At 44.0% G+C, this 24,227-nt stretch overlaps 2 long non-coding RNA genes across 4 annotated transcripts in view; one reads left to right on the top strand and one right to left on the bottom strand.

Moving 5' to 3' along the window:
* The window catches only part of LOC103549130 (uncharacterized), a 37,468-nt gene extending 18,521 nt beyond the window's left edge, over positions 1-18,947 (top strand). The window contains exons 1-5 of one of the 3 annotated variants that reach the window (XR_011534150.1): positions 11,968-12,173; positions 13,218-13,319; positions 13,953-14,148; positions 15,838-15,964; positions 16,480-18,947. This is a non-coding gene — a long non-coding RNA (uncharacterized lncRNA). Of the gene's footprint in view, positions 1-11,967; positions 12,174-13,217; positions 13,320-13,952; positions 14,149-15,837; positions 15,965-16,479 lie in introns of those variants that run through there. The other 2 variants (XR_011534149.1, XR_544434.2) reach the window with 2 other exon arrangements.
* LOC139080031 (uncharacterized) lies at positions 3,775-13,857 on the bottom strand. The gene is made up of 3 exons (XR_011534152.1): positions 13,675-13,857; positions 5,326-5,604; positions 3,775-5,007 (listed from the first exon to the last, which is right to left on the bottom strand). It is a non-coding gene; the product is annotated as an uncharacterized lncRNA (long non-coding RNA).
* Positions 18,948-24,227: the final 5,280 nt, after the last annotated feature.

A 24,227-nucleotide genomic window follows, 5' to 3' on the forward strand; every position in this document is an offset into this window, starting at 1 on the left:
TTTCTTCTGAAACCCCTCAGTTCCAGAGGGGACAGGCTCTGGGCTCTCCATTTCCTCCACGTCACAACTTTCTTCTGTCTAAGGATCGTAGCCTAACCAGCTTACCTGTCATTGAAGGATGGGGGTATTTTCTCTATCTACGTGGAAAAATGGTCTGGGTCTACAATGTGGGTCATCTAATTTGGTTTTTGACCTATTAAAAAAATTGAGAAAAATATCTCTCCCAATAGAAATCTGCTTTCGAGCTGACTACCTTACTGCAGACATGAACAGAAGTCCAATCTGATGGTCAATGTTGAGCAAAGATATGAGGGTTATGGAAGTTATCTGCTCTTCTCCCAAGCACTCAACACATGTTGTTAAAGGGCAGGAAACCTTGAGTAGTTACTACACATAAATGGTAGCAGAAACCTGGGTATTGCCCAGACCTGCCACACTCTTGGGGTGTTTTATGGGTGACTTATTGCTCCTCGAGTCAGGACAGGAAAGAAGGAAAGAAAAGTGAGAAAGGGGGCTCCCACCACCCACACAACTACTATTGTTCCAGCTCATCAAAACAAGAGTCTGAAGAGTTGCTGGAAAGTACCTTGATTGATCCCTTCATAGAAACAAGAGCAGAGAGGAAAAACCGTACAATGAAGGTTGAAAACCAAGCAAGCATTCTGCCGTCGATTGTCCTGCTTTGTCCTCCCTCTATCTTGCCTCTCCCACTAGGCAAGCTTCAGGTACCATTTCCCCTGGATTCCATTCCTTCTCCCAGTGTTGAAGAAAACCAAGTCTTGTTCCCAGAGCATCTGGTGAGGGCTCCTGGCACACTCAAGGAGGGAACAGCAGGGTGAAGGACTAGGCAGAGGGTGGCAGAAGCACAAGATTTTGGAGAAGTCAGGCCCAGATCTGAATCCCAGTTCAGCAGATGCATGACCTATGGCAATTTACTTACTCTGAGCCTCAGTTTCCCCATCTGTAAAACTGGAGTAATACTCTCTACTTAAGGGACTGTTATGGGAATTAAATATGCTCATGGGTATGTAGTCAGTTCTCCATTAGAGAGACGTGTGGACATCTAAGCAAGCCTCAGACTGTGCCCACAGGTGCCACGCTGGGCTCTGGGGGACATGACGATGACCTCTTTCACTGACTTTTTCCTGGTCACTGCCTATATAGTTTCAGAAATAGAGTTGAAATTAATTCCTGGGAACAATATTTTTATACACAATTTCATGTGTTAGTGTTAATGAATGTGAGAAACAACACGTTCAGTCATGAAGAGCTCAGGACCATGAGTTCAAAAGCCAGCTAAAAGCCCCAACTAGTAGTATGACCTTGAGCAAGTCCCCCAACTTCCTGGATGTTCCTTTATCTGCAAATGGAGGGTTAGGACCAGAAGGTCTCTGAGGTCCCTTCAGTTATGACATGGTTTGCTTTACAATAATGTTTAAGAAAGCAACTGGCTGATGTTTTCCCCTTTCTAATGTTCTCTGCCCAGCAGTGTGATCATCAACTCTTGGGTCTTGTTCTCCAGTGAACATCAGACTTCTAGTCCCCAGCCCTCAGCCCCCAGGTCATTCTGTCCCTTCCATAGCCTGAATCCTCCAACTTCCCTTTTCAGTCCATCTCTGTAAGGGAGGATATGCTAACAAGAGCTGGGCAGATTCAGCTGAATGATTAGCCCAGTGGCTCCCTGTTGCTTCAAGACTCTTGCCTTTTCTCTTCAACTGAAAAAACTCATTCACACTGCTCCTGCCTCAGGCTACAATGACATTTGAGAACCGGCCTAAACAGTGGTTCCTTGGATCTTCCAACAAACCCATTCAAGACATTCTTTCAAACAGTAGCCAGATCTTTGATTCATGAAAGACCCATAGAGAAATGTCCCAACTACTGTTTCCTGTTAACATGTCTCTGTCCATCTCAGACAGGGCACCACATGGCACCATCTCCAACACACTATCCACTGGCCAGAGACCTCCAGCTCTGGCTTCCAAGCCAAGAGGAGGTGAAATCACAGGCCAGCCAGGATTCCTTAGGTTGCCTCATTGTAAAATGAGAAATGCAACAATGAAAATAATTTTAATAACTTCACTGCAGCGTTTCTAAGGGAATTATAGAACAAATGAGGTCATCTAAACCCTGCCACTCAAAGTGAGGTCCAAGGATCGGCTGCACAGGCCATCACCTGGGAGTTTATTAGAAATGCAGACTCCCAGGTCCTATCCCAGAATCTGCATTTCTAACAGAATCTGCAGGAGATTTTCAATGCACATTAATGTTTGAAAGGCACTGACCTAAAATGCCTTGAGAAACTAGAGGAACTTTGTGTCGAAAGGTCAAGGATCTATATTGCTAGCACTTTAAGTAAAACTGTATCTCTTGGGAAAATGTTGTTACATGGCATTTAGACTCATATATGACAGAGACAAGAATAGGAAGACCTTATCCTCTTCCTCCTCCCTTTCAGTGGTAATGTATAGGGTTGCAGAATTGAAAAAGTTTAGTGTAGGCAGAGAGGTTCCCTTGGGTGGGAGGGAATAGCTCACAACCTTGGGAAGGGGGGATGGGAGAAAGAAAGATGAGAAATTTCGGCAGAGGAACACTGGGGGTTAGTGGAATTGAACGCAGTTTTGCTGAGATGGATGGTGACTTTGCCCTATCTATTTTTGGAGTTGGATTTATATTTCCTTTGATGCCACACTGTAAGGAGATGGGTCATAAAGTGGGAGAAAGAGTCCCAGAATTCTCCAAGACTCATATGTAAGCACTCCATAATTCAACTTCTCAGGCTACCACTGTTTGCCCAGCATAGTGCTAGAAAAACATAAAAATGTGGAGTGTTCAAATATTATTTTAAAGTTTAAAGATACTTTATATATCATAACTCCAAGAATCTTACATTACATTACATTACATTACAGATGAACATACTTTAGTCTAGAGACTCAAACTACTTGCCCAAATGCACAAGGAAGAGCCCGGCTCAGATGCTGCGCTATGCCCTCAACACTCGTCACAAAGCAAAGTAATGACTTAACAAAACTTAAAAGCATTAGATGTGTCAGGTCTTGTGCCCAGCTCGGGAGGAAACAGTGAGCTATCTGGAAATTACCCAACTCCCATGGAAATCCCAGTTGATGCCCCGTCTGCAGATACACAAAGTGGTTTTGAAAAGCAGGCAGCAAAGACTGAAGGGAAGAAGCCAGCCCTGAAGAATTCCTCCCCCGAAAGGTGGCCAAGAGCCAAGGAGCTCTGCTTCCTTCTCCCCTGGAGTCCTCCTCTTCCCTAGTGGTGGGCGCTGACCCCTGCAGAGGCTGCTCCAGCAGCATAGAGGCAACAGCCAGAGTCCCCAGCAACATCTCCTTTCTCTCCAGCATCCAGTTCTTGAGCTCCAAAAAGTGTGCTGCTTTTTCCCAATCCCCTTAATAAACTGCTCTGTAGGATCTGAAGGAGTAGGGCTCGGGTGGGCTATTTCAGTGGCCTGAACACCCATCTGGGCCAAACACTTCTCTAATTCACACCACAGCCCAACTTGGGTGACTCCTACTTTTTCTTCTGGAAACAAGAAGTGGAAATCCAGGAAGACGTGAAAAAAAGGCAGGAATCAGGAGGCTGGGGAAGTGGAGGCCAGTTGGTGTGATTGCTAGGACTAGTGTTGGGGGCGGGACAGGGGTGCTAGCAGCAAGGCGGGGGGCAGTGGAGTATTAAGAGTGACAGTCACTGGGGCGGCAGCGCTGTCTGCCCCAGCTGACTGGCGTCAAAGATAAACCAAGCTGGACGTGAAAGTGGTGAGGACGGATTTTAATCAGTAACATACCATTGTAATAGGGAAAAGAGCCCAGCGTGAACTGAACTCAACTTTGATTTGCACAGAAGCACCTGAGTGTTTTAAAGGAAGAAAGAAGGAATGGGGAGGGGGGTGACCAGGGGCTCCGTACAGTCAGGGAAGTGAAAAATTACAAACTATGGGGGCAGGGGTTGGTCCATGGGAAACCCATCTGGGTTTGCTAGCTGGCACTTAGGCTCCTACCCTCCCACACTGGCAGGGAGACAGGGGCCCTGTCTTCAAGTGTTGCTGGAACAGTCAGTTCTTTCGGCAGCCTTGAGTTTTCTCAGGCAATACCTTAAGTGGGGTTTAGGGTCATCCTAGGGATACGGTCTTGAGCTGTTAAAAACTATGTTAGTGTTTTGTTTAAGTCTTTATGGGACAAGGTTGAGCACTAGTTGAGAAGAGGGCTCAGAGGAGCCTGGCTAGAGTTTGGTCAAGGACAGACTCTTGGTCACTGGCCCGAGGTGGTCCCCTTCATGTTGAGTGTCTTAGCAGCCTCGCTAAACACATACAGCTGACATTCAGCGTTGCACTGTGCTGGGCGTCCCGGCCGCAGGATTCCTCCTTGCTAGGGGAGTGCTTGGGAGGGAGATGGCCCACTTTCAGTCTGGCCCCAGGATGCTCAGTGTGGGGAGGATGCCAGCCAACTAGAGGAACCATGGAAACAGTCAGATTTGGAGCTGGAACTTGGTCCGAATCCTGATTCTGCCACTCATTATGTCCGAGCTTCCATTTCCTCACCTGTGAAATGAGGGAGAGGCCTTTCTCCTTGGGCTACTGGATTAGATGGAATCCTTCTGTAAAGTGGGTAGTATATAATGAACATTCAATAAATGCTCATTCCTTTCCTCCTCTTTTTTAGTTCAGAAAGTGCCTGATTTCATAAATAGGCTAAAGACCAAAATTCCCCTTGTAAGTTGGTTGTTTGTAATTTAGAAACGAAATACATTATATTTAGATTCCCAAGACCACTCACAAACGCCCATTTATGCTAAATATAGGTGGTTCACTATATGCTTATAACAAAAAGTGCAGAAGCAAAAAACATTTTTGTCAGCAGTTTCGATGTGCAAGATGTTCACAAGTGAGGCATCTGCTCTCTGAAATGTGCCCAGGGCGAAGACTCTTTCTGAGAGTTCGAAACCCAAGCACCTGTGCTTGATTCTTGTCACCTCACCTGGAGTTCTCTGTGGAAGTTAAGAGAATAAATTTTAGTGCCAGGCAGACTTGAGTTCACATCCTAACTCCTCTACTTAGTAAATCTGTAATGTGGGGCAAGTCATCTAACCTGAGTAAGCCTCAGTTCCCTCACCTGTGAAATGGGCTAATAACAGTTCATGTCTCCGGGGGTTCTTATAAGGATCAAATGAGAGAACGCATGGAAAGTGCTTGGTGGAGCATCTGGTCAGGTACTGTTACCAGACCAAGGAGCTCATGGACAGTCTGCGTTCACAGAATGTTTGGAGAATTGATCTAAAGTGTGAGGGAGAGGAGGGGGGACTCACCCTGCCCTTACGACAGCCATATTTTGTGACAGCCACACTTACAACGGCCACTGATAAGAGCAGAATGTGGGGTTTCCATTGGGCAATTTTCACAGACTGAATGGGGATGGAGTAAGAGGAAACAGAGCTCTAGAAAACAAAATGGTCTTCACAGTCGTGTGTCACATTCTCTATGGAAACCCATGCAGGAAGCCGCATGAGCTCCAAGGTCTCCTTCCAGCTCTGGAGCATCCCAAGAGGCAAGCTCTGGTCCAGCAGTGACTGCGAAGTGGATGGTACCTGAAAACGTAGATTCACAAAGGCAATATTTATTTAATCTCAATGAAGACTTTTTGTTGGAGGAGGGGTGTGATTCTAGAAAACAATTACTCATTGTCGATGTGAGGCATTAAGAAAGCAATAGGCTTTGACCTGTAACCCTGGTGGGAATTAGAAATGTGATGATGGTGACCACATACGTCATTCATTCATTCCTTTATTCACCAGACAGTGCTCCCACTGTGTGCTTGGCACAGTTTTAGGCACTGCCTTAGACACAGGGAACAAAGCAGAAAACCCCCTCTTTGCCCTCTTGAGGCTGACATTCTGGCATGCACCTGTCTTCCAGAAATAATTCCAGAGTGTGGAGGGCAGGAAAGAATCAAGAAAAAAGGGAGAAAGGGGAGGAAAAAAAAAAAGAGTAGAAAAGCAAGAGAGGGAAAGTAAGAGATGAAGAAACCCATGTCAGGGGCTGGAGGAATCCACCACACTTCTTCCGGGTGCCTCTGGATGTTACTATGGTTACTGGTCCCAAATGGTCATCTTGAAGTTGAAAGTACATTTGTGTTATTTTTGTGACATTTATATGTGACGGTCGCAAAGCCTCTGTGTGGGTTGACTAAAACCCGCTAGTGAACATCCAACACTGAGGAAATGACCTAGAAATTCTCAGCATCCAGTTTTGTCCTCAAGACTGGGCAGATCTGCAAAATTTCAAGTATCTTACACAAAGAGTAGTCGAGACTTCATTGGACCCTGTGGTGAGTTTATCAGAATGTGGTTGCATACCTAGCAGGCCCTGAATACATAGAAAATAGGGAATCCAGAGTTGGAGGGAGGGTTGAGAATCTAGGAAAATCTGAAACATGGGCATTGTTAGGACAGGCCCATGGTAGGGTGCTCAGGTTGGCATGAAGCCTTGAGTCTGTGGGCATTGGATGCCCAAAGTTTTGGGGAAGGGCATGTGACAATGGTTAACTTGCCCACTGGGCCATTTTCTAAGAGACCAGCTCCATCTTCCTAACTTCCCAGAGGCCTCTCCATGCCATGCACAAGGCACCAAGCCGACTCCCATCTCATCTCTGCCGATATGCAAATTGACTCCTGGAACTCTGGTGGGGGATGGAGAGGCCCCCCTCCCTTCCAGCGTGGGAGAGCCAAGCTCCGGGCAAGGAGCTCAACCCAAGCTGCTGCCTTTCCCTTCCTCCTCCTCTGCCCCACTTTTGTTTTCATCCCACTCCCCACCTGGGTGCACCCTATGTTCTCTCAGATCCTGCAGCCACCACGCCTGGCCTCACCGAGCATTCGCATCATCTGAGCCATCCCAGCACGAGTGTGGGAATTTCACTGATTTCTGTCAAGACAATCAAGAATTTCTTATAAAGATCGTTTGATAGAACAAGAAGGGAAAGGACAACACAACTCAAAAGCTTAGTGAGCAAGCATAGGCCTTCCTGACAAGCATCTAAATTCTGCTCACAGGCTGACTTGGGCTCAGGGCATGGGCCCCGGGCTGTTGGAAACTAGACTAAACTCTTTGCCTTTTCAAATAAACTCAGCTGGCACCAGTTGGACTTCTTGTTCTTTCAGCACTTGTCTGGAAAGTTGGAGGGATGGGGCTGGGCAGCCTTGGGGCTACGCTGTAGTTTTGATCTCCTTCTGCCCTGGTCCTGCCCGTTGGGGGAGGACAATCTCACTCTACCTGACCTGCTTTTCCTTCTCAGAGTGGGGTCTTCTGCCGTGCCCCGTGGTCCCACCACCACCCAGAATGAGAGAGAGAGAGAGAGAAAGAAATAGATAGCTGAATGAGAGGAGAAATAGCAGCTGTTTGAATACCCAAAGAAATCATTCAGTAGAGACCCTGGAGAGAGAGAGGAATTGCTGGAGTGTGTCCTTAAGTAGGTAAGAGGTCATGGATCTAGCACACACGTGAAGCAGTAGCCCTAGGTAGGAACATGTACAGGCAAGGTGGGGACTGGCCGGCAGGTGTCTGCAGAACTTTTATTCTGACAGCTTCTAACTTACAGAGAAATGATAAGCCTTGTCACGGGCTGCGAGTGATGGTGGTGGAGGAGGTGCTGGTGGTTTATGGAGAGAGAAGGTGTGAAGTCAGAGTGGGAGGTTGACTGGATTCTGGAAATGGCAGAGAAAGTGCCCTCTTGAGATTTATGGTTATAAGTTAAAATGAGGCCAGTTGGCATGGCTTTGGAATTTTCTCCAGGCCCTGTCAGCTGTGCGGTATGTGGAGAGTTGGAGGTAACTAGGTTGAAGTTTGCCAAGTGAGTGACGAAGCAGAAGGGCAAGGGAGTTGAAGGTTTATGCAAGGGGGAGATTATGCTGATTTCCGCCCCGGATGAAGGGCTGTGGAGGGAGGACAGAGGACATCAGGGGAGCGGAAGGACAAGCTGAGGTTGAAGGATTACATGACTCAGGGTTCTAGAGGGAGTAAGTGGGAAAGATAAAATGGTGGTCCTTGAGCGGGGCAGATGAATGGGGGTTATGGAGAGGTGGCGGTTATTAGTAATGGCGTGAGTGTGGCTCAGGGTACCATCATGAAAGCGGCTGAGGCAGGGCAAGGCGGATAATCATTAGAGAAATAAGTTCCACAAACTGAGAGGACTGAATCTAACTCAGTGGCCAGCACACTATGGTTCCTGGCCAAACCCAGCCTGCTACCTGTTTTTTAAATAAAGTTTTATTGGAACACAGACGTGCCCATTCATTTATGTATTTTCTATTGCTGCTTTCATGCTACAGTGGCAGAACGGAAAACCGAAAATATTTATTATCCGTCCCTTTAAAGAAAAAATTTTCCCACCTTTGAACTAAGTGGATATTGAACTCACCATAGTTTACAATTTTAAGTAAACAAACAATGTTCTACAACAGAAAAAATTTAAACCAACGTTGTTTCCTGCAATAAATATTCATGGTGTAATGGTTACAAGCCAGTTGCCCTTGAAACTATGAAAACAAACTTTTCAATATTACAGAAAAGCTCTCTGCTCCTCTTTATAAACAGATATTCTGTTCAGCTTTATGAGGACAAGATACAGAATAAGGGTTGATTTAACTTGAATGATGTGCTAATGGTTCTGTAAATATTCACTAAATGTTGCTCTTTTGATTATAACATGAAGAGTAAGCTACCTGCTCTATCTTCTTAAACTACCTATCTATCAGCTAAAGCTGAATTAAGAAATAACGTGCTTTTAATTCCTATTTCTGTATTGGCTATGAGTTCCAGCTATGTCATATCATTCCAATTGGGTCAATTCTGGACATAATAAACACTACAGATCAACATACAAATGCTTTGTTCTCTCAGAGCATCTTCACTCCGCCTCCAGAAGAGTCAGGAAACTGTAGTTCTTTAGAGATCATCCCTGGCATTTCCATCTAAGTAGTTCCTTCTGCTATTATCTAAACCATCATCCTATTTATTTTCTTCATAGCAATTATCCAAAACAAATCAGATAGAATATTCTCACTTGCTGTCAAAACTTTTACTGACATGTCCCAGTTTTTGTAGATATTTGGGATTTTAGATATAATTTTTATTAGTAGTATGTTTTTTATTGTATAACTTTTCTTTCAAGTATAATGTACCTTTCATTTACTTTTTATTTTGAAATTATATTTAACACATCTTTTTAGACTTATTTCTGTGACTAAATTAAAGCTATTTGTACTCATTCCTTCTATATCACAACTCTTTCATTCGTAAGTCAGCCCTTGTTAGAGAGGAGTGGAGTAATTTTTTTGTGGGTAAGAACACGTGGAGAGTATATTTTCTTAGTTCTTGCTGATGTGAACATATCATTTTGTTGTTTTCATAAATGAGTAACGACGTTGGCTTGCTGTAGAATTCTTGAGTCATACTTGTTATGTTTCAAACCCCTAGATGTAGTTCGGTTGCCTTCTGGTAATTACCGTTCTGGAGCAAAAGTCTAAGGCCACATTGATTTTGCATTTTTCTCTACAGAAACCTAAAAAAAATCTGATTATTTGTTTTGTAAATTCAAGCATTTCTCAAGGAAATATCCAGATGTCGGACTCTAATTTTCCTGGTTGAAGGACAGGTTTTTACATTTTTAGACTTAGGTATTGTTCGTTTCAGGAAACTGGTTTTTTATCTGACTGTCGCTTTTATTCAACTGCTCTGGTTTCTTCTTTAGAAATGCTAGTTATTAGTTCTATATTCTCTGTCGTCTTTGCCATCTCTTTAATCTCTGCTCCCTTTTGCTCTGCATTCTGGGAGACTCTCTCAAGCTTGTCCTCCCATCAGACCTTCTATTTTCTGCCTCCTCAGTTCTGCTCTTCACTACCTCCAACGTGGTTTTAGTTTTGCTATTGGGTTTTTAAAAAAAATTTTTTTAAGATTGGCACCTGAGCTAACACTGTTGCCCACCTTGTCGCTCTCTCTTTTTTTCTTCTCCTCCAAACCTCCCAATACATAGTTGCATATTCGAGTTGTAGATCCTTCTGGTTGTGCTATGTGGGACGCCACCTCAGCATGCCTTGACGAGCCGTGCTAGGTCCGTGCCCAGGATGGGATCTGGTGAAGCCCTCAGCCGCTGAAGCAGAGCGTGCAAACTTAACCACTCAGCCATGGGGCCGGCCCTGCTATTGGGTGTTTAGTCTTTCTTACTATCCTTTTGTGTCCATTTGCCGTGTTGTCAAGCCAGAAACCTGAATCATGCTTGACCCTTTGCTGTCCCTTATGTCTTCCTCTAGTTCATCAACCATTCACAGTTGTTTCAACCTTCAAAATATTGCTTTAAACTGTCAATTTGTCTCCCTCTTTACTGCCATCACTTCAGTTCAAGACACCATCATCTCATCCCTGAATTGAGAGTCTTTTTGCTTCCTCTATTGTATTTTCTAGTCTGTTCTCTATACAGTAGTAATTAATATACAACCATGCACTGCATAACGATGGGCATGTGTTCTGAGACATGCGTCGTTAGGCGATTTCATCATTGTGTGAACATCGTAGCATGTACAAAGGTAGATGGTATGGCCTTCTACACATCCAGGCTATATGGTACCAATCTTATGAGACCGCCATGGTATATGTTGTCCATTGTCGACCAAAATGTTATTACGCAGCCCTTGACTATGTGTATATATTTAAATGTATGTATATATATGTGTGTATGTGTAAATATTTATATATAAATAGATACATATAAATACATATACACATACATATACATATATATTCACACTCAATAACTTCCTTTTGTACTTAAGATCCACAGTGCTTTTCCTCACTGTGAAGGTCCTGTGTGAGCTGACCACTGCTTATGTTTTCTCACCTGTTACCACTCACCAGGCACGCTGGTCTTTTTTCAGTTCCTCAAGCATGCAGAACTCTTTTTTTTTACCTCAAAGCATGCTGCTTTCTCTGCTAGTAATGCCCTTTACTTGCTCTTTTCATAGCTGGCTCAGATTAAATACCGCCCCTTACAGAAGCCTTCCCTGGTGACTTTATCTGAGTAGGTCCCTCCCAGTTACTCTAAGTCAGCACCCTGTTCACTTTCTTAATAGCAATTATCACATTTTAAGTTATTTGTTTATTATTGTATTGTCTACGAACCCCATCAAAGTATAGGCTACAACAAAGGTGGCATTATGTCTGTTTCACTCATCTCTGTATTCCCCACGTCGAGCACAGTGCTTGGCATATAATGGTTTCTTAGTAAGTACTTGTTGAAAGCATTTGTTTATCTTATATTACTCAATTTTCATCTCCACTTACTTTTTCCTTATGGTTTTCTTGCTTTTGCTTAATAGAGACTACATCTTTTTACATCCTATAGAGAATGTCAGTTGTCGAGTCTTCTGGATCCCACTGTAGATTATTTTTAGAGATATGATTCTTCTGGATCATCAAGATGAAATCCCTTTCCGATTTTTTGTAGCTTTTTAAAATTAGTTCTCCCCATAGGGTTTTCCCTCCTTATTTATTCATCCTTAAGTGAAGTGACATCTGTGGAGAGCTGGTATTTGTTAAGAGTTCGGGCGAGCTGATTGTCTGTGGTCGCATCCAGTTGTGTGGAATCTTACTCTCAGAGCGACAGCTGGAGGGTAGGTGGACAATACAAGATCCTGTTCCCAATTTCTGGCAGACACTCACCTACGGAAGCTCTATTTTACCAAACTGCCCACTTCTACCTTATCTAATTGGTTCTCTGATACTGTATCTGAGGCCAAGAAGCGCATGAAAAACGTAGGTTTCTAACATCCCGCTAAACAGGTTTCTTTCCCACTCTTCTCTTAGAGAACTTTACTTGTGGGGACTGTTTTTCCTAAAATGTGATGAGCTACCCCCAGTTCCTTCTACCTTCTGCACAGGGTTTTTGATTTTGTTTGTGTAAGTTCCTGTCTCTGAATGAACATGGATTAAAGGGGAATGGATGGGAGTGGCTGCGGTGAAGAGGAACCCCGGTGTGATTGGTTGTTCAGATCCCGGGTCCTGGAATGAGGGGCAGAACTGCAAGGATGCACGAAATATCTTCCGACCTTTGTGAAGTGGTCTCTGTTTCCTGAGGTGAAACCTGGCTATGCTTGAGGAGGAGCCTGTGGTAGGTGCGCCTTCCACCCAGCTCTACCTGCCGGATCATTAATGGCGTCTGCCCGTATTTTCCGTGAGGTTATCTGTCAAGCCTAGTTTGGGGGATGGTGTGAATCTTTGTGCTTTCCTGGGAGGCTGAGAAAAGTTGCATTTTAGGGTTGCTGATTAGATCTCATTAAAATAAAAAAATTTATTATTATTTTTTGTTAGACACTGAGATGATTTTCCTCAAGGTAGCATAAATAATGACTGTTAAATATATGCTTTTTTCTCAATCAGCTGTATGTTAGGAACCAGCACTAAAAGAAATTAGAAGAGGAGTTTTGTATTTTCTCATTTGGTTGAGACTATTTAAAGCCTTTCCTCCTCTTAGCTACAATAGAGTCTCTGTGCTTTCTGTCCTAATGAAGCGACGAACCACGGCGAACGCCTGTTTCCCTTCGATTTTAATCCCCACTTTCTTTTCTATTTTCAACTATATGTGAACTGATATAAACTAGAGAAATATAGAATTAAACTCTTGAATGGGTCAATAAAAAGGTTACGTATTCTGTTTTTTCAAGATTTTGGTGATTATTACGGAGAAAACAGAACTAGAGGAGTTAGAAAGTATAGACTTATCACTCAGCAACAGAGAGACTTCTAAATATATATTTAAAATATTTTATTAAATAAAAATTATATTTAATGTATTTATATAAATATGATATAGAATATATTTAATAGTTATTTTATATGTAATTGGAGTTAAAAACATGCAGAAAGAATTTTAAATATATAATTATATATAAAAAGCAGTAAATATATATTTTATGTTAAAATATATTTAAAAGTATACTATATACAACTATACAGAAATATATGTGTATTTTACATTTTATTTGTATAATATATAAAATATATATTTCATGTTAGAATATATTTTAAATGCATATTTTAAATTTTCTGCTGCTGAGATAAATACACGTTTTTTAACCCCCCCGACCATCCGCCCCCCGCAACCCCGGTTCTGTTTTAAATATTTATAAATGTCTCCGTTGTATTTACTTTTCAGACAATGATCAAGGGACCGAAATGGAAAGGTTTAGCTCATGGCGTCACTAAAGACTGTAGACTATAGATTGGCATAAAATCTGGATGAGAGCCAGTGGATTTGGTGAGCAAATCCTTGCAACAAGCCTTTGATGTTTTCAAGTTAAGGCCGTTTGAGCTGAAAACCAGTTCAGAGCTAAGGGATTGAGACCTTATTTTGAAAAATAGAGCTCCACCTAGTGGCCATTCGAATGCTGACTTCTAAAGCTGAGTTCTAAGAACTCGCCAGTTTGGGAGAGAGCCTCTCTCCCAATTTGTTTTCTCTCTGCCTTTATCTTCTACCCCTGCCCTTGAGTTAGGCTTCAGCTGCCACTCGCCCCCTAGGTCGGGAACCCTTGTGTGTTGTTCTTAAGTCTAGATGATGATGACAGACCCTTCCTAGAGAGTGTTTGGACAGAGGATGAAGGAGCACTCCTCACCTTGGCTGCTGTTTGATGGTTATTGGAGGCAGCTGGAGGCTGGTGGTGGTGGGAACCCTGAGCTAAGACTCCCAGGACACCCAGGTTTGGTCCTGGCTGTACCAATAACTGGTACACTTGCTTCCCCTCCAGCGCTCAGAGCCTTTGTCTATGTAACCAGGGGCCTGAAGGAAGAATACTATCAAGGGCACCTTCCAGTTCTGAGATTCTATGGTTCTAGAGGGTGTTCGAGAAGGAGGAGGGACTTCAGACCTTGGCATCTGCCATTTCTCATACAGGCCTGTTCCAAAAGCTTGGCTCTCTCTAAGGTCAAGTCATGCACCTGGCCTGGGTCCCAGTGAGAAGAAAACCCAACACAAGCTCTTGTCACTTTAATGAGATGGGACACCCACGTCCTCTTCACAAGGGATTTTTCTGATGGGAGAGCTCTTGGAAAACGTACCCAAGGGGGAGAAAACACCGTCTTTAAAATGGGTAAGCACAATGAAGGACTGTATTTTATTTAAATCTATCAAATTAACAAAGATTACTTTTTTTAAAAAAATTATGCTCAGTGCAAGCAAAGGTGTGGTGCGATGGGAAGGCTGATGGGAGTGTAAACAGGGTGACCTTTGTGTGGGCAATTTGGCAACCTCAAAAGCTTTGAAAATGATGGTTATCCTTTTCTTGGAATTTCAATCATAGAGGCAGAAATGCAGACAAAGATCACTATACAAAGATACTCCACCTTCCATTATGTTAGAGAAAAACTGGAAACAACCTAAACGTTCAGCTTTAGAGAAGAGGTTTAAGATGGTGGTGTCCGAGGGCTATTTCTGTAGTTGTTTCACCACAGAGTCTTTTCTGAAGTCGAATATTAGGTGAAAGTCTAGTATGCAAATGGTTGACTGAAGCGGGGAAGAGGGTTCTGGTCTGGTGCCCACTCAGACTGGGTGACCACCCATCCCCGCTCCGCACTGTGACAACTCCTGAGGTGCTTCCTCGGCAAACAGCCCACTCGCTGGCACAGCTCAGAGCCGCCGACTCAGTCAACTGGGGGATCTTAATAACAGCGTTTCCTTCTGACTGGTGGAATTCTGGATGAGTCTTTCCCTGATTCTTTTACTTTTCTGTACTTGCCTAACTTTTCATCATGGTGGTATTTTTTTTTTATTGCCACTAAATATTTGTCTTAAGATGTTAAAAATAATGTCAGTTTATTATTTTAGAATTGGATGTACATTTGTCATAGGAAGCACGACATTTGTGTCAGCCTGGCCAACATATTCTTTTCTTCTTGGCAAATCTTTAGTCTTATGTGGGAAACCCGAATGAACAGAAAAGCAATATTATACACAATAGCCAAAACTTGGAAGCAACCTAGGTGCCCATCAAGGGACAAATGGATAAAGAAGATGTGGTATATATACATAATGGAATACTACTCAGCCATAAGAAGTGATGAAATCCAGCCATTTGTGACAACACGGATGGTCCTTGAGGGTATTATGCTAAGTGAAATACGTCAGAGGGAGAAAGTCAAATACCCTGTGATCTCACTCACAAGTAGAAGATAAAAACAATGACAAACAAACACATAGCAATGGAGATTGGATTGGTGGTTACCATAGGAGAAGGGGGGAGGTAAAAAGGGGTGATTAGGCTCACATGTGAGAGGATGGACTATAGTTAGTTTTTGAGTGGTGAACAGGATATAATCTGCACAGAATTCGACATATATTACAATACACATCTGAAAGCTATTTATTGTTATAATCCAGTGTTACTGCAATTAAAAAAAATAAAATAAAATAAAAACTACCCATAATCCCCCCACCTAGGGAAAATTACTTTTAGTATTTTTAGTGTATTTCCTTCCAATTTTTTCTGTGATATGTGTATTATATATATCATATATGTATTATTAAATATATTATATAATAAATATATTATGTATCTTGCATATGATGTTTTATTATAAACATAGTTTTACATCCTATTTATTTTTGTAAACATTGTATTGCACATTCCCAAAACATTGTTTTGAAAACATGATGTTTAACGTTTCTCAATATTCAGTTCTATTAACCTAATTTTAGAACCAATATTTTTGCTATAATAGATAGCACTAATGCAAACATATCTGTACATAAATCTTTTCTATTTATCTGATTACTACCTCAGATTGGATTCCTAGAGAGAAAATTACTGGACCAAAGTTTATGAATTTTTTCCAGACTCAAGAAGCACGTGGCTAAATTCCTCTCCCATGGGTGACTGTAACACAACACTCAAAAAAATCCTCCCAAAAGTGAGTCACCAAGTGACCTTTACTTTGGTAACCATTGATTGATTTAGAGTTAAAAATGTATGTTACGGGCCCAGCCCAGTGGCGTAGTGGTTAAGTTCGCACATTCCGCTTCGGGGGCCCAGGGTTCACCTGTTCGGATCCCGGGCGCAGACCTACACACCGCTTGTCAAGCCATGCTGTGGCAGGCACCCCACATAGGAAGTAGAGGAAGATGGGCACGGATGTTAGCTCAGGGCCTGTCTTCCTCAGTAAAAAGAGGAGGATTGGGGACAGATGTTAGCTCAGGTCTAATCTTCCTCAAAAAAAAAGAAAAGTTAAATGTGGCCTCTTCGTTAGAGAATAAGTCTATTTATTTAGAAAATAATTATAAACCTCCTAAATGTTTTTCATTTATTTCAAATTGAGCTATAATCTGTAGAATGTTAAGGAGTCTTTTTGCTTTTATCAGCTTATAGTCCATTAATGTTGTATAGTTAGTTAAACAAAGTTACTGGTTTTCTGGTTTCTGTTTCTAGCTTCCGTCAAGTGGACGACGGCTTTCAATTTTGGACAGAGGATTAAGCAAGCTGATGAAGAGCCCGGCCAAAACACTGAATACAAGCTTTGGCTTCACGAGACTTGTGTCACCCACTCTATCTTCCGACCGCTCCTTCCAGAAGCATACCTCTCCTGGGGCTTCATATCCACGAGCGTAGACTCCTGCAGACGGGAGCTCTGGTCCATGGGGATGGGGCATCTTCCTTTTATGTCCCCGTGAATCTCCTTATTGCTGGAGGAGTTCCCCTCACCAACCAGTTTGTTTTAGAACTTGCGTGACAATATTGTTACATTTGAGCACTCAGAAATGAGATGCTGACATGAGTAGTGATTTACACAAAAATCTTCATGTTCATAGTTTTTAGAAAGTGGCTTACTCAGAACTTTTCAAGGGTAGGAGTCCCCTGAGCCTGGCACGGTGTCTGACACCGGGGATGTGCCCAATGAAAAATTGTTGAATTGGAAATTGTCTGGAAATGTAAAGGCGGGTAATGTTATGGAACTATTTTGAACATTATTCATCTTTCTAAAATAATTGGAAAAAATAGCTTGGAGAAAATTAAGCTTTTGTTTTGAAATTTGGAGTTAAAAAAAAAAATCTCAAGTGTTTGTATCTCTGCTGTGTCCTCATCATGAACAGGAAATTTCAAACATAACAGAGACCCAGTTCTCACTGCTCCCATGTGGTTTCCGTGTGACTTTCAGCTGGAGCCCTGTTGGCTGTCCTTACTGATGCCACTACTTTTAAAACCTAGTAAATTTAAACAGCATAACACAATAGTGCCTTCTCTTTGTAGTTTATAAGGATTCCCTCATGTATATTATCTCATTTAAACAGTACTTAACGCAGTCATGGGCATTAAGTGTTAGCATCCTTGTTATTTCCATTTTATAGCCAAGAATGTGGGGATTTAGAGAGAGACTGCGTAACTTACTCACAAAAGTGTCCAAGCCAGGATTCACTTTTTCCTGCATAGCGAAGCTTCTAAAAAGGTGAAAGAAACTCGGTTTTGTAAAGACAGAGTCAGATTCTGCCCAGGTACAGGGAAGTTGTAAGAACATCTTCTCCTTGGTTGTGAGAAGTAGGGAAGCTGGAGCACTTAGAAAATCGCACGAGTCCACTTAACTCACAGGCCAGCATCTCCTAAGACGTCCTTCAGTGTCCCTGTCTGTTCACCAGCGAGGAGCGGTTTAAAGTGGGAGAGTCCGGGTAACCCAGGTCCCGGGTCACAGACGGATGCAGAGCGCTGAGTCCCACAGCCATGTCCTCTGTGCCTCCTCTCGTCTGGTTCCTTAAGAACATAACGTGACAGTCACCAACGTCACAGTTATGGAGAGAGGGTTAGAATCATTCTTCTAAAAGATAGGTGACGATCCCATTTATTGTTAGAACTGGGACACTTTCTTTTTTTTTTTTGAGGAAGATTAGCCCTGAGCTAACTACTGCCAGTCCCTCTCTTTTTGCTGAGGAAGCCTGGCCCTGAGCTAACATCATGCCCATCTTCCTCTACTTTATATGTGGGATGCCTACCACAGCATGGCGTGCCAAGCGGTGCCATGTCCACACCTGGGATCCCAACCGGCGAACCCCGGACCACCAAGAAGCAGAATGCGCGAACTTAACCGCTGTGCCACTGGGCTGGCCCCATGGGACTTTCTTAGTGGTGTACCCGAGCTGGCCCATACTGGCAACGGGCAATGAGTCGATTGCTAAATTTTCTGGACTTTTTGGAGCCAGTTGTCAAATACAGTCATTATCAAATAATGCAGATTCAAACAATGCTCTAATTCCTGCAGCTATGTGAAGATCATCAGCACATTGCAATCAGTAGCACTGAAGCTCGAAAAGATTTCTGGGTTTTTTTCTTTTTTTTTTTTTTTTAAAGCCTTACACCTGAGCTAACATCTGTTGCCAATCTTCTTTTTTTTTTTTTTCTGCTTTTTCTCCCCAAAGCCCCCCAGTACATAGTTGTATATTTTAGTTGTGGGTCCTTCTAGTTGTGGCATGTGGGACGCCACCTCAGCATGGCCTGACAAGCGGTGCCATGTCCGTGCCCAGGATCCGAACCGGCGAAACCCTGGGCCGCGGAAGCAGAGCACGTGAACTTAACCACTTGGCCACCGGACCAGCCCCGAGATTTCTCTTTAACGAATATAACTTGTACAAGCATAAGAAATAGTTTAATGGTAGATCAACATATCAGATTTAATGACAATAAATTTATTAGGAAAAGAGTAGATCAACATATCGGATTTAATGACAATAAATTTATTAGGAAAAGAATTAGCAGACTGGAAGGCAACTCCGTTTATCAAATCATGGTTGAATTGCAACCACAGGTTGGCCAAGGATGTAAGATTTTGTCAAAAACCTACAAAAGCATTCAGTTGGAATCAATCGGACATATGGAATTTACAATAAAGAATAGTGTATATTTTATTATTATTTGTAGATTGTGTACTACTCATCCTTTATATCATATATACATATATATTTTTGAGACCTTATTTTAAACATTTACCAGTGCACCACTGCTTTTGAGAAGGAAAGGAGATGCTGTTAACACATATGTAGGAGCCATAGGTGCCCTCAGGACTGTCCCTGGCGCACAGCTTCTCAGGTTTTGCACCGACTCTCAGGGCTGGCTTGTTTCCTTACCATCTCCCTCCCCACCCAGGGCTCTGCAGAATCCCTCCAAAAAGGCTTCCCCTCTCTGGGTCCCTTTGCCCCAGGGCATCACAGGAGCTTTACCTCCTGAATGGCTTGCTGCGTCCTGCTTGATCCTTTTTCCAGGCCCAACATTTAGAACCATTTCTGGCACTATTAGTTCTGAGGCTTTAGGAGAGTCTCTTAATATCTGTGCATCTTCATTTCCTTACTGCAAAATGGGACTAACAGCACCTACTTTTCAGGGTTGTAAAGGATTAGAAATAGTACCTGTAAAGTGCTTTTCATGTTTGGCACAAAATAGATGCTCAGCAAATGGTATTATTATCTTTCTTGCTGCTACTACAACGATGACTTCTCTTATGATTACTCCTCCTCCTTTGCTGGCTGCGCTCTTTCTCAGACTCCATGTTTTGGACACACTTCCATCACCTGAGGCCTCTGTCACCTTGATGATTCTCACCGCTCTATTCTACTCTATAAGCTGAGGGCTGCTCCCCCTTTCCTGTGCCCAGTCCTGGCTCGTGGGGTGGTGGTTGCAGTGAGGGGTAACCGGTGGCTGCTCTGCTCATTGTCCAGGAGGGGCCCCGAGACTTGGTGGTGGGCCTTGGGGAACGGCTCTGGAGCCTCAGGCCTGGCCCTTCCCCGGGCTAAGTGATCCAGGTGTGGGTATGATATCTAAGTTAGGCCAGGCAGGCACTTCAGCCCTGGGCCCAGGGGTCAGTCCCGAGGCCTACCTGTGCAAGGCAGGCCAGTGAACTCTCTCCCCGGGCTTTTTGAATTGGATTGAAGAGAAGGAGTCAATCCTTCTCAGGAGCTGGCGAAGACAGGTTGCTTATCCAAAGAGCCAGTGGGAGAGTCTGAAGCTAACGACAGAGTGAATCACGAGATGGTGGGAGAGTCCTGCTAGGACAGTTGGCACCGAAACCCAATTGCATCCTGCCCCTCTCTTGAGATGCGTTGAGATCTCCACGTCTCTCGAGGATAGTCTCGCACTTCACCTAAGCCAGTTCAAGCTGCTTTCCTTCTCTTGCAGCAACAACCACAGAATTCCTAGTTAACACTCAGGGGCTCCCTAGTTCCAGGAAGGAGGAATCGGATACTCGTTGCCCCTTCTCTGTGCAGAAGAAGCCCCCATTTAAGGAGGGGCCTAAATCTTAATGGTTTAAACCAAATGCTCAGGATAAGCACAGAGCTTGACGCAGACAAAAGGCCTGGGACGTCAGCGCCCATACCCCAAGGAACCTGACTCTGGAAGGCTGGTGTGCTCCGGACTGATCAGAGGTGACTCCTGTGACCTTCTTGCTTGACCCCTGATCTGAGCTCCTAGAGGCCCATGTGAAGGAGAGACTGAATATGCTGCTTTTCTCTGAAGTGGACATCACTGTGTAATTCAGGCAGAACATGTGTCTTCATGGCCTCCCCTGAGCCTGTGGCAGGCATTGCCAATCAACCACAGCACTCTACAGGTGAGCTTGAGGGCAGCCTCAGAATCCTTCTTATCACAGGTGTACTTGATCCTTCTTGGAGGATTCACCAGGTTGGTCTTCATGATGGAGTGGGGCCTCCGTGTCTGAAGACCACACGATGTAAAACGGCTTTTTTGGATTTGGCTCTTTGTGGGCTCTTTGCATATGGAGATTCTGCCTTCCACAAAGCTACCCCAGCCCCTGAAAGTCAAAGGTTAATACCCAGGGAGGGTGAAAACCTACTTTAGAGCTGCGAGTGAAAGGTTGGGCTGGGCAGAAAGGATGTTGGGATTAAGGTTATGGAGCAGCCTGGGTTTCCATAGAAACATGATGCACTTGAGTCAAACGTGTGTATAAACTTTTCCACACTGCTTTTACGCCTAGAATGGGGCTGGAAAAAGGTATTTACCGACCATGCAGGCAGAGTGAGAATGTCAACAGCAAAGGCCCCCCAAAAAGCCTGAGCCAAAGCAAATGGCAGGGGCTCCCCACCAAAATCACGGTCGAGCCCCAGATGCAGCCTCCTGTGCCACTGGCATGGCACGTAGGCAAAGTAGTCCAGCTTGGGGAACAAGAGGTCTCGTAACTCATTCTGGAAACATACCTCCCTTAAGAAACCCCTAATCAGCTGAGTCATAGTGATGTGGGTTCTTTGGGGTTTAATGAAATACAGTACCACCCTTTGCAGGCCCAACGCCTCCACTTTACTGGAGACTTGGGTAAGAAAGCCGAAGGTGGGAAAGTTCTGGCGGGAAAGTTCAGCTGGAAGGAAGCCTTCTATAAGCAGTTAGCATGTCCTGCAGCCTCGGCATCTGAGCCTTTGTTGTCCAGCAGCCTGTCAGTGGTGTAGGGGACTTCTGCTCTCTTTCCCCATGCTTACTTCCTGGACTGGCTTAGGGAAAATGGCAGGACCGTCCCCTCTCAAGCCGGGAAGGAGCACCAAGTAACTACACCATGTTCTTCCATCTGAATCTTGGTCAGATTTGAGTCTTCCCGTGGTACGTGCCTCCCTGGTAGATCGTTTCTGAACAATAAGTGAATTCAAGGTCTGACAGTATCTCATATTTCCTCCAGGAGAGGAATTAAGGTGTGTATGAGTTTCCTAGTGCTGCTGTAACAAATTACTACCAATTTAGGGACTTAATGCAAATTTATTAGCTCACAGTTCTGGATGTCAGAAATCTGACATTGGTCTCATGGGGCTGAAATCAAGATGTTGGCAAGGCTGCGCTCATTTTTGGGGGCTGTTGGGGAGAATCCATATCCTTGACCTTTCCAGCTTTTAGGGGCTGCCCACATTCCTTGGCTCATGGCCTTCTTCCTCCTCTTCCAAGCCAGCAATATTGGTTCAAGTTCTTGTAGCTCTCACAACACGTGACTCAGACCTCCTCTTCCACTTTCCTCTTCCACGTTGAAGGACCCTTGTGATTTCGTTGGATGTGCCAATAATCCAGAATAATCTCCCTAGCAATTTTAATCCCATCTGATATGTTAATTCCCCTTTGCCATGTAACCTACCTTTACACAGGGTCCAGGGATCAGGACGAGGACATCTTTGGGGGAGCCATTGTTCTGCCTGCCACAGGGCATCCCCAGTTTGTCAGGAGCAGTCCCTTAGAGCAGACCTTTGACATTCATAGTCTTGACCTCTGAAGATTTGAAGGTTCTTGGTTTCAACCATTTGGGAGTGATAACGAGGCTGCATGAAGTACAATTGTTGCCCATTTTACTTCTACGCTATTGTGCCAAGGCCAGCACCTTACCAGTGAGTGAGCCTAGCCTGCCTCCCAGCAGGGACGTCGCAACATGCCTTTGATGATCTCATTTAATGATGCTCAGATTTAGTTCTCACAATAACCCTTTGAAATTGATATCATCATTCCTGGATTTACTATGACAAAACTTATAAAATTATATGCTATAGTGATATTTCCAAGTTCAAAGATTATTTACATATTCCGCACAAAAATGTAAAAGTTTTGTGTTCTTAGTGGACCTAGGTCCCTTGCAGGCCTGAAAAAATATCTTTGACCACTAGAGGGAGACAAATCTTTGAAGAATTAGGGCCATTTCTCAGGTCTGTGGGTATAGATAGGTAGAAACACTGCGCATGTTTTAAAATGGTATTTGGGGCTGACCTAACGGGTGGACAATGAAGGGAGCAATGCCTGCCCTCATCCTCAGTGCAGACCTCCGTGAACAACTTTCACCATCACCCCTGCGGACCCCCTTCCATAGTCACCCAGGCCATCAGAGCAAGGGCCCTTTTTACCTAGCCATTGAGAGCTTTATAATTTAAAAAATCTTCTTTGTCTCTTCTCCCTGAAGGAAAACTTTGTGGAAAGAAAGCCCAATAAATTGTCAGAACCGATACTATATAAAAACACAGAACCCCAAAGATTTCAAGTCTACAAGTGCTGTCATGTAGGAGCTAAGACAGTGGCCATTGCTTCCCCAGACAAGCCCTGTTGCAAAGACGCGTCATCTGATGATATTGTTCTGCAACAGGAACCAGCGTGCCTTTTGTCTCTTAGAGAGTTCTGGGTTCCCTTATATAAGATTTGCTTCTGACATTTCACAGTTTAAAAAAATGCAACTTCCAGGGGCCAGCCCGGTGGTGTAGTGGTTAAGTTCACGCGCTCCGCTTCAAATCCCAGGAGCGAACCTACGAACCGCTTAGCAAGCCATGCTGTGGCAGGCATCCCACATATAAAATAAAGGAAGATGGGCACAGATGTTAGCTCAGGGCTAATCTCCCTCAAAAAAAAAGAAAGAAAAAAAAAGCAACTTCTGCAGTAAAAAGGTTGTGTTTCGTAAGGTAAAATGTCAAATATGGTAACCCTGTGAGCCCAGTTGAGGCACCGTGGAGAGAAAGCAGCCACACATGCCAAAGAGCCAAGTCAGGAGGCCAGTGACCACAGACAGGCCCAGTGGGAATGAAGCGCAGTGACTTTAGCCTAATTCTCTGTGTGCCCAGAGTCCCTTCTAGTTCATTGTCTGGGAACTCTGGGCAATGGAGAGCCCTTTAAACAGGTTCAGCTGGGGCTCCTTGTGGTCCGGCAACCTATAAAAGAGAAGATAGGTTGTCCACCTGCCCACCTCCTGCCAATACCCCACGGTGGAGTAGGAACAAGACCACTACAACATCAACTCTTACTCAGGAAAGGGCAGAAGGGAAACACAGCAGCCACTGCCCATGGCAGTTGTCAGGTCCTGCAGGGCTGGCACAGAGTAATCTCCCTGTCGGGGTGTGCCCTGAGTTCTGGGATCAGCCCAGCTGGTGTGTCCAGCTATCCTCTGGCGGGAACTCCCCTGTCCATCATCCTCTCTGCCCCTGATTCTTCCTCTGGAATGTTCTTTCTTGTTCAGTTTCCTCTTCGGCCACATTTGAGGCGGGTGTAATAAGTCTGCCCTTTGTCAGGCTGTACGGTGCTCACGGCCCACTTCCCATCCATGCAGTTTCAAGGGCCTGGGGAACGACTTACGGGTATGAACCATGACCACCCTTTCCAGGCCCGGGTTGTACTTTCTTTGGCAATATAATTCTCTTAAAAATATAAAAAGCTGCCAATCTATTTTATCTGTCAAC

Source organism: Equus przewalskii, chromosome 28, assembly GCF_037783145.1.
Source record: "Equus przewalskii isolate Varuska chromosome 28, EquPr2, whole genome shotgun sequence".
NCBI classification, from domain to species: domain Eukaryota; kingdom Metazoa; phylum Chordata; class Mammalia; order Perissodactyla; family Equidae; genus Equus; species Equus przewalskii.